This window comes from Apium graveolens, chromosome 8 (genome assembly GCF_009905375.1).
Source record: "Apium graveolens cultivar Ventura chromosome 8, ASM990537v1, whole genome shotgun sequence".
NCBI lineage: Eukaryota > Viridiplantae > Streptophyta > Magnoliopsida > Apiales > Apiaceae > Apium > Apium graveolens.
Genome location: NC_133654.1, coordinates 90365212 through 90377005, shown reverse-complemented (window position 1 = coordinate 90377005; position 11794 = coordinate 90365212). Strand labels below are relative to the sequence as shown.

Sequence of the window (11794 nt, the reverse complement as noted above, 5' to 3'; positions counted from 1 at the left end):
TTTTGTTTATCCCTATTTTTCCATTTCTATTTCTCTTTTTCTTTCTTGCATCTTTAGCTTTGGTTTATGAACAAGAGTCTTGGGACTGTGTTTGTTCATGAGCTTCTCTTCAGTTTTTGAAGACTGAACTGATTCTTCAGTTTTCTTTTCTTTATCTACATCAGCAATTTCTTGCTTGATTATCAATTCTTCTTCACTGAAGTTGACTACACATGCTTTGAATATAGGTGCATTAACCTCTTTCAAAAAGGTTGGAGCATTATTAGTCTTCTTGGTTTTCCCTTTGTCACCTACAGTCATCTTTTTGTCACTCATGTCTTCATAGTCAAGGCCAATAGCAATGTTTGCACATGGCTTATTCTTCTCATGATACTGTTCAACCAGTTCAGATGCATTTCTGAAAGATTTCATCTTTACTTCATTCTTTTCTAGTTTCTCCCTTAACACTACTTCAATTTCATTTGCACACTTGAGCGTGTTCTTAAGATAAGCATTTTCTGGTTTTAAAGCTTCAAGCTCAACCAGTAACAATTCAGTTTCTTGCTTCTCACTCTCGAGCTTCTTATTTATCTTTGTTAATCTGCTAACTTTTTCATTAGCAGCAACCATGCTCGTGTGAATGTGAAACATTTTTGTGCTCATCTTTTCAACAGTTTCCTTGTATTGATTTACATTTAAATCAATAGTGGTAGGAATTGGTGTTTGTCCTTTTGATGAGGATGATTCACCTTGCTCCAAGGCCATTAGAGCATAGTTTCCAACTTTCTCATCTTTATCATTATCTGAATCATCCCAACTCTTTCCCTCTGCAATGTAAGCTTTGCTCTGTTGCTTTTTCAGAAGAGCTTCATACTTTGCTTCCAGTTCAAGATAAGATTTGTCTTTCTTTGCCTTTTTGGGTTTCCTGCATTCTGTAGCAAAGTGGTCTAGTTCATCACAATTGAAGCACCTTATATTAGATCTGTCAACAGATCCAGTTTTGTAACCACTCTTGCTGTCAGAATTGTACTTCCCTTTCTCTTTCTAGCTGTTGTCTTTGTTGAAGGATTGTCCTTTATTCCTGAAGTACCTTGGCTTCTTTACTCTAATGTTAGAGAATTTTCTAGCTAGATAGATCATAGACTGATCTAGCTCATCCAGTTCTTCAAGAGTGTAAAACTCATCCTTTTCCAACTCTAAGATGACTTGCTCTTGTGAATCATTTGTTCTCTGCTCACTTGATAAGGCATCTAAATCTTGGTATCTTGGTTCATTATTGAATGAGTGGCTTTCATTAACAATTAAAGCACTTTAACCATCCACAACATGTCCTTAACCAGACCTCAACGATTGGCTTTGAATTATCTCTAGTTCATATGTTTTAGGAATCCCATACAAAACTTCCAGAGTTATTTTGCTCAAGTCTTTTCCTTCCCTGATTGCTGAGATTTTTTGTATTAAAAATTAAGATGCTTTGCTACAAAATTTCTAAGCTCTTCGAAGTTAAAGAGCTCAGGTTCTTCTCGAGAGTGTTACAAGAATTTTGATCTAAATTGTTACTTCTAACTAGAGGAACAGGGTTAACTTTATAGCTCAGTTAACTACTGGTTTACACAGTGGATAATAAACATGCTATTAGCTTTTCTAAACTGTCACTTGTCATTTCTATTTATAGAAAAGAAAATCTTCCATTTCTGGCTTAGTATATCTTTAGTATCCCGTGTTTACTTTAATCTTCCCCTGTCAGTTTATCTTTTCCATTGATCTTACACACACTTCAAGCTGCTTTCTGTAGACTTGTCAATCCGGCTGTTGGATTATTTGTTGATTATTTATCTTGGATATTAAACTGATCTGCAATTTTGTACTTTGAGACTGTACTTCGAGATCTCCAGTTTGATTCATTTGAACACTTGATATCTCAATAAGTATAAAGGCTTATCGAGATCTCTAGTACTGCATAATGAGTTTGGCTTGTAGAGGTCTTCAGCTCATCGAGATCTCTAGTCTTCATAATTTCACTTGACTTGTAGATATCTCTGAGTTCTCGAATGGATATAGACTTGTCAATGACTCTGAGTTTTCAAGTGACAGAATGACTTGTCGATATCTTTTTGAGTTCTCAAGTAGCTTTCCTGACTTCTCTACTCCCGATGGATATTGCTTATCCGTTGAGTAGATATTTCTCATCCATCGAGTAGATGTATAGCTTATCCGTCGAGTAGATGTTATGCATCCATCGAGTAGATATATAGCTCATCCGTCGAGTAGATATTGCTTATCCGTCGGTACAATCTGGAGTTTGAATGACTTCTCGATAAGTCATTCTGGAGTTCTCGAATGACTTCTCTATGACATTAAATTTGTGACTTGTAGAGATCTTGACTTAGAACATTTTTCTCCAAATAGATTTATTCAACTCCAAGCTTCTTCAAAATTCTTTTGAGGTGTGATCTTCTTGATCTTCTTCCAGATAGAATCCTTAGGCTTGATACTATTTTAGGAAAAAGACTCTAGTCTGCTCCTTTGCATTTTTACAGACTTTAAGTGTTACAAGTATAGAATACAAATTTAGATAACAATACAACTAACTTAGGGTTGACAAGTTATCTTAGTCTTGTTAAAGTGCAGGCATGTCTTTTATAACACAAAGATATAATGTGAATCATCGCAATGCTACGGCTTATCATCCTCAGATGAATGGTCAAGCTGAGGTATCTAACAGAGAGATCAAGCGCATTTTGGAGAAGGCTGTGTGTCCATCGAGAAAAGATTGGTCTTTGAAGCTTGATGAAGCTGTTTGGGCGTATAGAACAACATACAAGACTCCATTGGGAATGTCGCCATTTCAGTTGGTGTATGGTAAGGGGTGTCATTTTTCGGTGGAGCTCGAACATAAAACGTATTGGGCTTTGAAGAAGTTGAATCTTGATTTGGATGCAGCTCGAAAGAAAAGAATGCTTCAATTGAATGAACTCGACGAGTTTCGACTTTAAGCTTATGAGAACAATAAAATGTATAAGGAGAAAGTCAAGAGGTGGCACGATAGGGGTCTAGTGCTCAAATCATTTGTACCGGGGCAATAAATTCTCTTGTTCAACTCTCGTCTCTGTCTTTTTCCTGGAAAGTTGAAATCAAGGTGGTCAGGGTCATTATCAAAATTGTGTTTCCACATGAAGCAGTGGAGATTTTTGAGAATGATATGGGCCAATCATTCAAGGTAAATGGTCAGAGGTTGAAGCATTACTATGGTGACCCGGCAAACCGCGAGGAGGTTAGTGCCGTTTTGTTGTCCGTTTGATCTCGAGTTTCTAAGTCAAGCTAACGACGTAAAGCAAGCGCTTCTTGGGAGGCAACCCAAGTTTGTTGTACATTAGTAGGTAGAGGAAGCAAGAAGAAAAGAGAAAAACACAAAAAAAAAATAAAAAAAAAAAATTGGGGGCTAAATACAGAAGCACGACATGCCCGCGCTGAGGAAACGGGGCGGCCGCGCTGAAAATCCAGAGAAATGGCGCGCCCGCGCTACCTAGGGGCGGCCGCACTGAAACATCAGAAACACGGTGCGCCCGCGCTGAGGTAGCGCGCGACCACACTGGTCCCTGAATTCTGAAAAAAATAACAGCTGGGAATTAAAGAGAAAATCGGGGACTTTTATTAAAAATCAATTCCTACCCAAATTTTAATCTTCCACATCCCAAATTTTCCTCTCCAAATCAAACCCATTATTCCCACTATTCCCATAATCAATTTCCACTTCTATTCCATATCTAATTCTCTTCTCACCTCCTATATATTCATACACTTATACACAAACTTCTCCACCACTTCACAAATTCTCAAACAAAATTCTCTCTCAAATACTTATCTTTTATTCTCTCTTATTCAATCCCAATGGCACCCAAGAGACAAAGAACTGAAGTAAGCAGCAGCACCACTGATTCTTCGAGTGCAGGTGGTGTGAGGTCGAGGTTTTCAACTCCCGAGGCTGAAGCGGAGTATACGAGGCTTCTCCCGAAGCCTATAGCAAAGGAGCGAGGTTTTCTGCCAGCGAGGAAGGATGGTAAGTTGTTGGAAATGATTTTGGAGATGGGCTGGGTTGCTTTTTACGAGGCACCCGCTGCTGTGCCCATGAGTATTATTTATGAGTTTTATGCTAATGCTAAGGCGGAGAAGAATGCTTTCACTGTGTGTGGCAGTTGGTGTTCATTGGTCAGCACACGAGCAACTCCAGATTTTAAGTGCTCCGATTGACAGCACCACTTTGGCGAAGATGCAAGAGTGGGATGGAGGTAAGCCTGATTTGAAAGGACTTGGTTATTCTTTTGACCATCTTCCTGGTGGGAGGCTAGCTGCTGGGGCAGCTCAGTCGAGCAGAACTGCTTGGAGATCTCAGCTAGGTGAGGAGGCTGGTCCATCGCAGCAGGAGCAGGAGGAAGCAGGAGCAGATGTTGGAGTTCGTTTGAGCACGACGCAGTATAGGCGTCTAGCGAGGAGGATGGATATGATGCATGACATCCATAGTCGGTTTGCATGTGATCTCACCCAGGCACTAGGAACTGCATTCAGAGCCACAGGTGTTGACATCCGATGACCAGTATTTGGTGAGGACTCCGTGTATCCACCTCCAGACACGCCTGACACTCTACCCGTTGGGGGTGAGGATCCTGATTCCGAGTAGGTATGCCTGATTCCTTACTATTACCTTCACTGAGGACAATAAAATTTTTAAGTTTGGGGGTAGTAGTTGAAGGAATATATTTTGTGTGAGTCGCATATAGTTTGCATATTCATGTTAGTTTAGTGCATATAGTTGCATTTGCCATGTAGTTTTTTATGATAGTTTGTTCATATAGTTCATGCATTTGCATAAATAACATGATCCCTTAGATGATCTTTTTCGATTGACTTGTGATATTGATGTTAGTGTAGTGATGTCGTATTTAGTGATATAAAGTCTTGTCAGATTGATTTGCATGCTAGAGACAATTGTATTTCACTAAGTCTTATAGGTTGCTTGAGTGTTAGATCATGATCATGGTTTATTTATTTGTCGAGGTTTAATCGCTTGTTTATATTTAGAATTTAGGATATTCTCTTACTGATAAAATAACATGGATTTTTAAAATTTGGAGAAATTGGATTTCATTGCTAGTTGTTGTGGCTAGGTGTCAAATGGCTAGTAGCCGACTCATATTTATATGAGTAGTCTAGGGTTGAGCGAGATGGAGCGAAACGCACTCGTTCATAAATTTGTGAAAAAAAAAAAGAAAACATGAAAAATGAAAAAAGAGAAAAAAAGAAAAAAAGAAAAAGAAAAAAAAGTGTTATGTATAATGGATCACGAGTGGGCTCTTTAGTACTTGAGTTATTAAGTTATTAGGGGATTTTGTACCTAGTGACCTAAGGCTTTCATAGTCTGGGAACCTCTAACCTAACGCTCGCTACATGGGTATTATTGTATAAATCTTTTGTGGACCTCAATCATTGTACGGTCAAATAAGCATACTTGTGTTGTTTGTTATGAATAAAGGCATGAATCCATATAAAACTCCATTATAAGAATTCAAGTGTTATAAGTTATTTTGAGTCTAGCTTTTATTTTATCTAAAACCTTGCGATTGCTTTGATGAGTAGTGAGTCATGATTATTGATCTAGTTGCGATAGTATATCTTTAAGCATTTGCACACACGCATGTCTCTAGTTTGTAGGTTGATTTGTTAGGTTTGATTGATTTTCATGCGAATAACTGCATTTGTTGAGATTTTGCTTGTTGATTGGTTTAGTTATTCTATTGGGGATCGCTGTATTCAATTAGTTGCTTTCATGCATTTTTATTTCTTGTTCTTTGAGTATGTTTATGCTTGAGGAAAAGCATCGATTCAAGTTTGGGGGTATGTTAAGTGGCATTTATGACACTTTATAACGCTCCATTAAGCTTTGAATTGGTGCATTTGTACTCAAGTTGTTGGTATTTTAATGTGTTTTCTAGTGTTTTTGCATTTCAGGCAATAATTCGGAATTCAGGTGAATTAGCATTGTTATGATGTTAATATTGTGTTAGGATGGTGTCTAAGGAATAAAGCTCGGGAAACCAACTCATTGCAGCAAGAATTGAAGAAGAGCAGAATTTTCTCCAAGAGCACGGCACGCCCGCGCTGTCATAGCGCGTGCCCACGCCCAATCTACAGAGATGCAGCGCGCCCGCGCTGATGAAGCGCGCGCCCGCGCTGATGAAGCGCGCGCCCGCGCCGGGTCGGGATGTTAAAATCCTTATTCTATTTCACTTCTAATTGGAGGACTTCTACTTTGCATGGGCTGCTATATATACTTAAATAAAGACATTTTTCAAGAGAGAGACGTAACATGAGCTTAAGGAGAAGACGACAAGAATACTTATAGCACAATTCAACGAAGGCGAAGAAGAACTAGTTTATTCTTGTGATTCTTTGTTCTAAGTTGTAATCTTGGATGCTCGTTTCTTCTTTTGTTGACCCTAATACTCTGGATTTCGTACTTTGTTTATTATTTGTTTATAAAAACTACGTTTATTATACCATGCTTTCATCACAACCCACGTTGATGATGAGTCCGATTATGGGCTAATCGTTATCGTGGGGTTCTAGCGGATTTATTTATGGATTTATTTAGTTAATTTGTTTTGATGGCTTAGTGTGTGGTGATTGTATGATATCCTAGTATTGGTTGTGCTTATTCATCTTATGAGCGTCGCGAACTTATAAGATAGCGTGTTAATTCTTAATGAAGCGAAAGTGAATTTAAGAGTTTAGAACTTGCCATGCTAGCATAGGTTCATGTGTTATTGTTATGCATGATTCATAGATAATTTTAACCATCTTACTTGCCCTATGTAATCACGATAGATAAATTGTGGATTAAACCGTTATGTTGTCAAATTCTATAGACATATAGGGTCTCAATATAGTTGGTGTCTATTCAGCTTTTATCTCTTTTGTGGATGTTTGGTAGTATGGTATTCGTGCAACGAAAGTTGGCGTTTATCAGTTTCGTGTTATCTGATTAGTTTCACCACCATTATATGCTAAGGTTAAGAACGAAAAGGCTATTAAATGAAGTACATAATGAAGTTAGAATCCCATGTTTTGGTTATATATTATTCAACTCTCTTTACTCTCTTTAGTTAATGTGCTCTAGTATAATTCTCAATAGTTAATCTTAGTATAATCAAAACCCAATTTGTTATTCATCTTAGCATTGAATAATATCCATATCATTGTTGCATAAGTGCATAAATCACAAGTTAATCTAAGCATGTCCCTGTGGGAACGAACTAGAAATAATTCTATATTACTTGCGAACGCGTATACTTGCGTGAATTTTAGCGCGTGTTTAGCGACTAACAATGGACACACCACTTTCTCTAGAATACGCTTGATCTCTCTGTTAGACACCTCAGCTTGACCATTAGTCTGAGGATGGTAGGCATCAGCAATGTGATGATTCACATTATACCTTTGCATCATAGCAGTGAACTTGTGATTGCAGAAATGCGATCCTTCGTCACTGATTATGACTCTTGGAGTCCCAAATCGTTTGAAAATCTGCTTATGAAGAAAATTAAGCACTACCTTCGCATTATTTATCGGCAAAGCCTTAACTTCAACCCATTTTGACATATAATTGACCACCAACAAGATATACTGATTATTGCAAGATGAGACAAATGGCCCCATGAAGTCGATTCCCCAAACATTGAAGACCTCAACCTCGAGAAGCACATTAAGAAGCATATCATCCCTCTTAGACATATTACCCACACGCTAGCATCCATCACACTTCAAAACAAAGTGATGTGCATCCTTAAACAATGTAGACCAGTAGAATCCCGCTTGAAGAACATGAGCTACTGTCTTCTCTCCACCATAGTGGCCTCCATAAACAGTCGAATGACAGTCTTGTAAGATCCCCCCCCCCCCGTTTCGCTGTACGGAATACATCTCCTGATGATTTGGTCAGCTCATTTCCTAAATAGATATGGTTCATCCCACATGTACCACTTCACCTCATGAAGAAACATATTCCTTTGAGCATAAGACAAGTCTGGAAGCATGATATTACTCACAAGGTAGTTCACAATATCTACAAACTATGGTTCTTCTTCTTGTACCCCAAACAACTGCTCATCGGGAAAAGACTCATTTATGAATGTCTTATCTTGTGAAGTTGCACTTGGGTCTGCCAAATGAGAGAGATGATCAGCGACTTGATTCTCAGTACCTTTTCTGTCCTTGATCTCTATTTCAAATTCCTGAAGCAAAAGAACCCATCTAATCAATCTAGGCTTCGAGTCCTTCTTCGAGACAAGATATCGAATCGCAGCGTGATCAGTGAAAACTGTAACCTTCGTCCCAAGAAAATAAGATCGAAATTTCTCAAAACCGTAGACAATGGCCAAAAGTTCTTTCTCAATAGTAGGATAATTCAGTTGAGCACCATTGAGGGTCTTACTAGCATAGTAGACCACATGAAATATGTTGTTTTTTCTCTGCCCAAAAACTGCATCCTTATAATCAATCTAGGCACTCGTCATCAAACTTGAACGGGACATCCTTCTCTAGAAGATTGTACAAGGGTTTAGAGATTTTAGAGAAATCCTTGATGAACTGCCTATAGAAACCCGCATGACTAAGAAAACTGCGAACTCCCTTAACATAAATTGGTGGAGGAAGATTTTCGATAACCCCCACCTTGGCCTTGTCTACCTCAAGACCTTTACTAGAGACCTTGTGCCCAAGAATAATGCCCTGTCGCACCATAAAATGACATTTCTCCTAGTTGAGAACCAGATTGGTCTCAACACACCTTTTAAGAACTGCGCCAAGATTCTGCAAGCACTCATTAAAAGAATCGCCAAACACCTCCACATTCTGAACAATCATGTCAGAGAAGATAGCCATCATGCATCTCTAAAATGTGGCAGGTGCTCCACACAACCCAAAAGAAACTCTTTTGAAGGCGAAAGTATCAAATGGACAAGTGAAAGTAGTATTTTCCTGATCTTCTGGAGCAATGCAAATCCTATTATAGCCCTAATAGCCATCCAGAAGACAGTAGTACTTGTGCCCAGCCAATTTGTCAAGCATCTGATCAATAAAAGGCAGAGGGAAGTGAACATTTCTCGTGGCCTTATTCAGCTTCCTGTAGTCCATGCATACTCTCCACCCCGTGACTGTTCGAGTAGGAATGAGCTCATTCTTCTCAATAGCTACAACCGTGATACCTCTTTTCTTCGGCACACACTGAACTGGACTCATCCAAGAACTGTCAGAAATGGGATAGATGATCCCCGCATCTAGCCACTTAAGAATTTCCTTCTTCAAAACTTCTTTCATGATTGGATTGAGCCTTCTCTGTTGCTCAATAATAGGCTTGCTACCTTCCGCTAGCAGAATTTTATGCATGCAATAAGAAGGGCTGATTCCCTTAATATTTGCTATTGTCCATCCAATTTCTCCTTTGAACTCTCTCAGAATCCTTAAGAGTTTTTCCTCATCACTACCTGAAAGGTCAGATGCAATAATCACAGGAAAAGTAGATGCATCACCTAAAAAAACATACCTTAAGTGTTCAGGCAATGGTTTAAACTCAAGGGTAGGAGCTTTATCAATAGATGGTTTGAGGCGCTTTGGAGATTTGTTCAACTCCTCCATTCCAAGAGATTCAAAAGGCATATCCATCTTCCGCTTCCAGGAGAAACATTCAGATATTGCAACTGCTCATCACCTACATCATCTTCACTATCTGAATTCCCCAACAAGGTCTTTTCTAAGGCATCAGACCTTAGCAATTGATCAAGTTCTGAAGTAACCAAAGAATCGACCAACTCCACTTTTAAGAACTCCTCGTTTTCAGTCGGGAATTTCATGGCATTGAAAACATTGAACGTCACATCCTGATCCAGCACTCGCATGGTGAGCTCACCCTTCTGTACATCGATCAAGGTTTGGCCCGTAGCCAAAAATGGTCTTCCCAAGATTATGGGAATCTTCTTATCCTCCTCAAAATCAAGAATTACAAAATCAGCAGAAAAGATGAGTTTATCCACCTTGACCAAGACATCCTCCATAATGCCTCGTGGATATGTAATAGAACGATCGCCTAACTGCAAGATCATATAAGTCGGCTTTGGATCAGGTAAGTCCAAATTCTTAAAGATTGACAAAGGCATCAGATTGATTCTAGCTCCCAAGTCATATAAACATTTGTCAAATGACACTTTTCCAATGGTGCAAGGAATAGTGAAGCTTCCAGGATCTTTAAGGTTCAGAAGCAACTTTTGTTGCAGCACATCACTGCATTCCTCCGTGAGAGCAACAGTCTCTAAGTCATCAAACTTCACTTTCCGAGAAAGAATACCTTTCATAAACTTTGCATAACTAGGCATCTGTTCAAGAGCTTCAGCGAAAGGTATGTTGATATGAAGTTTCTTGAACACCTCCAGAAACTTCTCGAACTGCTTATCCAGCTTTTTCTTCTGCAACATCTTAGGAAAAGGAGGTGGAGGATAGATCTGCTTCTCCCATGTATTACCATCAAGAGGAGTGTGTTCAACAGTAGTCTTCCTTGGTCCCACTTCAGCTTCCTTCTATACTTTTTCTTCAGCCACAACTTCTGCATCCGAAACTTGAGAGTGTTCGGGATTCGCAACCTTTCCAAACCTCAATGTAATTGCTTTTACCTGCTCATTAATTTCCCTCTTTCCTGGAACTTCAGTATCACTAGGGAGTGTACTAGGTTGATGATTTAGCAAGGCATTGGCAACTTGTCCAATTTGATTTTCCAAGGTCATGATAGAAACTGCTTGGCTCATGCACATGAGCCTCATCTCCTCCAATTCAGATTTTTCATTAGATTATTGCAGCTGGAGTTGTTGTCTTGGTGCATATTACGGTTGTTGAAAATCAGGGAGGTTATACTGCTTTGATGGATACTGCTGATAAGGATGCTAAACCGCATTCTGAGTGTTGCTCCAGCTAAAGTTAGGATGATTGCGGTTATTAGGATGATAGGTGGCTGGCACAGGTTGCTGTGACCTCTGAAAGTTGCTCACAAACTAAGTTGATTCACTAGAAATAGCGCACTGCTCCGTCTCATTCGTACCAGCACAAAGCTCATAGACACTAGTGATCTGATTAACTTTATAATTAGCTAAAGAATCCACCTTTATCGTCAAAGCCTTAAGCTGAGCAGCTATAGCAGTAGTTGTATCTAACTCTAGAATTCATGCTACCTTGCCCTGAGATAGTCTCTGAGTCAGATTCTAGTATTCATTAGCAGCCATCAGTACAATCAATTCATAAGCTTCATCGTAGCTTTTAGCCCACAAGGCTCCTCCTGATGCTGCATCAAGCATGGGTCTAGAAGTAGCACCCAATCCATTATAGAAGTAGTTAATGGTCATCTAGTAAGGCATCCCATGGTGAGGACACTTTCTAAGCATCTCTTTGTAGCGATCCCAAGCCTCACATAAAGCTTCTCCGGATTGCTGAGAAAATTGATTAAGTGCATTTCTGATCGCAGCAGTCTTCGCCATAGGAAAGACTTTAGTTAGGATATTTTGAGCATAATCCTCCCATTTGGTGATAGACCCTGGTGGTAGAGAATGTAACCAGCACTTAGCTTTATCCCGCGGAGAGAATGGAAAAGCCTCAACTTAATAGCATCTTCAGAAACTCCATTAAACTTGAAAGTATCGCAGATCTCGAAGAAATCTCTGATATGCATGTTGGGGTCTTCAATCGGAGAACCCCCAAACTGAACTGAGTTCTGTATCAT

At 39.2% G+C, this 11794-nt stretch overlaps 1 non-coding gene across 1 annotated transcript; it reads left to right on the top strand.

Annotated features, from left to right (window-relative positions):
- Positions 1–11430: 11430 nt before the first annotated feature.
- Positions 11431–11537, top strand: LOC141681310 (small nucleolar RNA R71). The gene has a single exon (XR_012558750.1). It is a non-coding gene; the product is annotated as a small nucleolar RNA R71 (small nucleolar RNA).
- The last annotated feature ends 257 nt before the right edge of the window (positions 11538–11794 follow it).